This window comes from Camelina sativa, chromosome 19, assembly GCF_000633955.1.
Source record: "Camelina sativa cultivar DH55 chromosome 19, Cs, whole genome shotgun sequence".
NCBI lineage: Eukaryota > Viridiplantae > Streptophyta > Magnoliopsida > Brassicales > Brassicaceae > Camelina > Camelina sativa.
Window position 1 is genome coordinate 8,655,622 of NC_025703.1, and position 6,137 is coordinate 8,661,758.

General features: G+C 38.4%; 2 pseudogenes; one reads left to right on the top strand and one right to left on the bottom strand.

Moving 5' to 3' along the window:
- LOC104767586 lies at nt 263-2,883 on the top strand (annotated as a pseudogene).
- LOC104767587 overlaps nt 3,450-6,137 on the bottom strand; it is a 9,921-nt pseudogene continuing 7,233 nt past the window's right edge.

Here is a 6,137-nt window from a genome sequence, read left to right on the forward strand (position 1 = left end):
TCTCTAGTCTCTAGATCTCTCTTCATATATTTATATATCTTGTTTGCGATGTTAATTATAACAGTTTTTTATGATATAATACTTGTAATATTGTTTTAGTTTGCATGTACGTTAGGTTTTGTTTTATATGTTTTTTCTGGTAAACTCATACTTCAAAGCAAATCGTTGTCTGATCCTTAACTAAATTTCCATGACGATAGACTAATGCCAATGATCACTCCGATCCACATTTTTGATACGGTTTTGTTGTCTTTAGGCTGGGATGGAAGTTGCACGAGGTTTGCTAGGGAAAGAAAACACTCTTCTGAAAAATATGCAACATATGGTCCTTTCCCTAACCCAAACAGTGGCTCGGCTTTTCGTTACTAGATTCTTGGGACAATTCATATCGATCGGTTGTGTAACGTGAGACTCACTGTATCTCCTCGACTCAGATAATATAGTGTTCAGCCATTGTCTCATTAAAACTTAATGCTATGAAATGGAACAGGATACTAGAAGGAGAAACGAAGTTCGTATTTGGGGAAGAAGACTCTACTTGTTCTTTGAAATCTATCCTTAAGATTCACAGTCCTCAGTTTTACTGGAAGGTAACATATACAAGACAGTTACAAAAAAAAGTTAGAACATTTAAGGGTGTATTTTAACCATTTTGCCATCTTAGCTTTTTTTGTCATGATGTAAAACGTTAAATATTTATATATATACAAGTGTTCTAAAAATTATAAAAAAATAAAAAAGTTAGTTTTTTTTTTCATGGTTTGTTTGAGTTCGGGTATACCCGAGTTACCCGAACGGGTAATACTTGAACCCGACCCGATAGTATAAAAAACCCGAACGGGTTTTATATGTCTAAACCCGAAAACCCGAAAATCCGAACCCGAATGCCCATGGCTAATTTCTAATATTTTTTTGCAGATTCTCATTGTTAACAAAGACCTGAACTCACCAAAATCAAACCTTGCCAAGAAAGGTAAATCCTTAACAACTTTTTTTCTTTTTAATTTGGTTTAATGTTAAACTAATCCTTAACAACTTTAGGCTTGGCATGCAAAATTTATCGCTTAAGGTTTCACTTGTATATTTTTTTTTATCTTACAGGGGATGGTGGACACCGGTGTTTCTAACTGCCGCCGGATTAGCATCTGCAAAGTATTATCTAAAGCATGTGCTTAAACAAAACACTCTAACTCAAGCTCGAAGGAACATGTCTCGTCATTATGACCTTGTACGTGGCTTGAATCTCCACCTCGCTTTAAATCTCTAAAAGCATTTCCTTGGTCTTTTGTGGTTTCTAATCAGATTCCATGTTCATAGAGCAACGAGTTTTTTGGTCTCTTCATGGATGATACCATGGTGTACTCCTCTGCAGTATTCAAGGTGACCCTTAAAAAACTTCCAGGGGATTTTTTGTCCTCTTTTTTTGGTTTTCTCCTACTTTACTATGATTCTGACATCAACTTTTCGCCTTCGGGTTTATATATAGTCAGAAGACGAGGATCTTAGAACAGCACAGATGAAAAATATCTCTCCTGGTTGACAAGGTAAAGTATCTTCTTGATTTGAAGCAAGAAACTGTGATTTTCATCTGTTCTTGAATAACCGAAGTGGGACATTTCAGGCGAGAACAGAGAAGAACCATGAGGTTTTGGAGATTGGATGTGGATGGGGAACTTTGGCCATAGAAGTTGTGAAAAGAACTGGATGCAAATATACTGGCATTACTCTATCTATTGAACAGCTTAAGTATGCAGAAGCAAAAGTGAAAGAAGCTGGACTTCAGGTTTTGTCTAATCTATCTCTGAATAAGTTTTCTAATACCAGGATCATTGTGCCTTATGATCAACAATGTTACTTCTGAATCGCCAGGATCGGATTACGTTTAAGCTCTGCGATTATCGCCAACTATTTGATGCTAGCAAATATGACAGAATTATATCTTGGTAAAAACCTTTTTTGTATTGTCCCACTTTTTTAAAAACTAACTTTGTAATCTGTCTTATACTCTTATGACATAACTTTTCTTGATGTTTCAGTGAGATGATAGAAGCGGTTGGCCATGAGTTTATGGAGAAGTTTTTCAGTTGCTGTGAAGCTGCGCTTGCACAGAACGGCATTTTTGTCCTACAGGTAACACTTCTTCCGATCCCTCATGGTTCCCTCATTTGCACAACCATTGATGGTTTCAATTTCTAAACCATATAACAGTTCATATCGATACCCGAAGAACGCTACAATGAGTACAGACTAAATTCAGATTTTATAAAAGAATACATATTCCCTGGTGGATGCATTCCTTCTTTAGCCAGAGTTACTTCAGCCATGGCCTCTTCCTCTAGGCTATGGTAAAGTCTTTTTCTTTATCAGAGTTTAGCTTCAAATGCAATTTCTCTGCTTTCTCCTTCTCCCAAACGAAACGACCTAATTAGTATCTAACACTTGAAAAAAATACAGCATTGAACACGATGAGAACTTTGGGATTCATTACTACCACACGTTGAGGTACTGGAGGAAGAACTTCTTAGAGAGACAAAAGTAAGATAAACTTCAAAAAACCTCTTTCCTCTGTTTTGCTTTTTAGGACTCAGTATGTTTGTTCATTTGTTCAAGAAAAGTAACTATTATCTATCTGCACAGACAAGTCATGGATCTTGGATTTGAAGATATTTCGACTACTGTGCAGCTCAAGACACTTACCCTTAAAAACTACCAGGTAACACAAACACTGGTTTCTTACCTCAGTCTCATTTTAGACTTGATTTGATTATTAAATGCATTTCTGCAACATTGCAGATAGTTTTCTCACGTCCAGGGAACGTAGCTGCATTCGGTGATGATGATCCATTCCGCAGCTCTCCTTTAACTCAGAAAAAACAACAATAGATGAAATAGTTTCCAATCTCAAGTACAATTACCATTTCTTGTTTCCCGGAGCATAAGTATATGGACACTCTGCATTCATGATTGATTATGAAATCTGTATTAACAATCTCTTACTGTCCAGACCATTCTAAAGCAAAAGATCATAACCTGTAATGTGTGTGAACAATTACTTGAAATGTTATGCATGGTGAAATGGTTCACTTCCGTGAGGGCCCTGAAAAAAACCTTACTGCTGTCCAAGTTAGAATACAATGATGTAACTCAAGATCTCACAGACAGGGTTACATCTCGGGTACATAAGACTGCCAGAAACTTTATTCAATCGATATTAAGTATCAGGACACTCGAAAAAGTTCTGCTTTCATGATTGATTATGCAAAAGATCATAACCTGTAATGTGTGTGAACATCTACTCGAACTGTTATGGTGCAATAGTTCACTTCCATTAGGGCCCTGCAAAAACCTTATGCTGTCCTAGTTTTGACTACTATGATGTAATTTAAGATCTCTATGACAAGGTTACATCTCGGGTACATATGACTGCCATAAACTTTATTCAATCGATATGAGCATGAATCAGAACTTTATTACAATGTTTAAAGAAAAAAATATAGAAATGCTTTCTTGTCTTTGTTTATGAAACAGGCTTTAACCTGGTGGCTGGAGTTGCCATAGAGTACATATAAACAAACACCATAGGAATTGCAATATTGTTACAACTTACTATAAGACATTCATGGAAACATAAAAGCTTCTTAGATTCACATCATTCGCTTGTACTTCCCTTGAGGTTTGGCCTCGACAACATATTCTCCGTCCTCTGCAACAATGATCCCAAACCATTCATACATTCTGAATACTTATATTAAAAAAAAAAGCATTATAAAATGCAACACTGACCTGTTCGGAATGCGATAGATACTTCCCATCAAGTGTCACAACCACACGATTATTAATCTCCACTCCCTTAACTTTGTCCACAGAGCAATGTTGATGCTACATTGTTGTCCCGGGCCAGATCCTTGCCGCCTACGCTAGCTGCTGGACGTTAGTACCAATTGTCCGGCCGTCCAAGAGGTGTCCGGGTCCGGCACGAGCGTTCCTGGCCGAGTGTCCGATCCCGTGCTCACATCAGAACTACTCTTCTTGTTAAACGGAGACGATCTCATCTTCCTCACTTTCTTCTCCGGAGACACACCAATCGCCGCAACCTGCTTCCTTTTCCTCGGAGCTGCTGGTGGTTTTGCGGCTTTACTTGCCGCAGGTTTTCTTCCTCCTTTCTTTGCTGGTGCAGCTACCTCAACTACCACGTCATCATCATCATCGTCCGCGTCAATTGCTTTCGATGTTTCAGTTGCTTCTGTTGATAAAACCACAAGAAAGACAAGACTTAACTTTAAGACCCAAATTACATACAATAGGTTGTGTTAGATCAATGCTTCTTTGTCAAAACTGTGTATCAGCTTACTGCTTGAATCCGCAGCTCCTAAGCCAAAATTGTATTGAGCAAACACCTTTGCAGCTGGGGCCTTCTTTTTGGCTCCTCCTTGTCTACCTTTTGGCTTTACCACTTCTGCTACGTTGTTATCTTATAGAACCAAAAAAAGTTTCCAATGTATATTAGATCCAACCAAGAAAACAAAACGCAATGAAAACGCTGGAGTACGAGGAGACTAACCACTGTCCATTGCTGAATAGGAAGCCTCTGTTGTTTCGGATTCACTGGCTTTCTTTGTGGTCTTCTTTGCTACCGGTTTCTTTGGCGCCTGTATTTTAGCCTTTACTGGTGCTCCAGAACTGGCCCTGATTTTTTCCAGTGCTACCTTTCTCTCTATTTCGGCTTTAGCATCGGCCTGATCAAGTTTCTGCAATATGAGGAACAAGATATATCAGTGACAAATTAAATATTAAGCGTTATATAAGGGATAGCTTTGTGAATCCTTACATCTAGTTCCTTGTCAAGAGAGTCCAGGTCTCTGAGCCAGAGGGATCTTGGCGTGTGTTTTTTCAAGTCTTTAATTGTTTCAATTATTTTCTCTTTGTCTGACAATAACTCCTTGACTTTCTCTTTAGTCAACGATCCCATAGCCATTTCCAATAATATGTAGTCATACTCTGAGCCGGGTATATAAGTGTCTGCGGAATCTGCAGGATCCACTGAGCTTTCTTCAGATTCTTCAGCTGCATCAACTGCTCCAGCAACTGCATCTTCTACAGGCATTAACTTCCTCGGAAATGGTGTAAACCCTCTCTGTCTCAAGTCCTCAACAAGATCAGCTTTCTTTCTATTAATCACTATGATTTCTCCACTGACAACTCCAAGAATGAACTTTACTTTGTTTTCTAGTTTCTGCAGCTCAAGTTCCAGATTCTTCAGCATAGTATCCTGTATACATCAGAAGACAGTTAAGACATATTGTTAGAACATTACCATGATGACTAAAACCTCTAAAGGACTGAATCATAGTTTGCTTTCAAACCTTTCTCTTCTCATAGAATTCAAGCCGTACATCAAAGAACTCTTCAAGGACTGCAACATAGGGATGTAACATTAGTATGTCTTATAGAGGGGGGAAAAAAAACAGAATGAAAACAAGTTGGATCTCTTCTTACTTTGTTCTGGAGATGCATATTTCTTTAGAACACCTTTTTTTATCAAAGAGATGCATATTACTTGTAGAGATTTTTCGTGGTGAGTTTAAATTTCTCAAGAAAGCCCTCTTTCCGAGCCTCCAGCATGTTCTCTTCACTCAATTTAAGGTCAAGACTCACAGATGTAGCGTCACTGTTAGACCTGACGTCCTGCAGAAAAAAAAGAACGACTCAGAAAGCGGCATAAAAAAATACTAGTTAGTTTCTAATTATTAAATCATGCATTCTATCTACCTGCTGGAGAAAGGAGGCACCATTATCTGTCTTTAATGACTGCAAGAATTGTGTATGATCATCAGTCCACCTTCTGATGGGCAGCTCCGTAATTCGAATAGTTGTGTCATCAACTTCCTCATATAGACCAGTGGTTGTGTAGGTACAACCACCTTCCATGGACGCAGTTTTCTCAATGGTTCCTTTAAAACCTCTATACCAAGGATCCATAGGAACCACACTTTCACCACTGAGTCGACGCCTTATGTTAGCAACAATATCTCTAGGGTTGTAGTTCGGTATGAACGTGCTCCACCCAGTTCCAATGCCTTCAGAGCCATTGACAAGTACAGTTGGAATTATGGGCATGTACCTAACCAGCATTAACA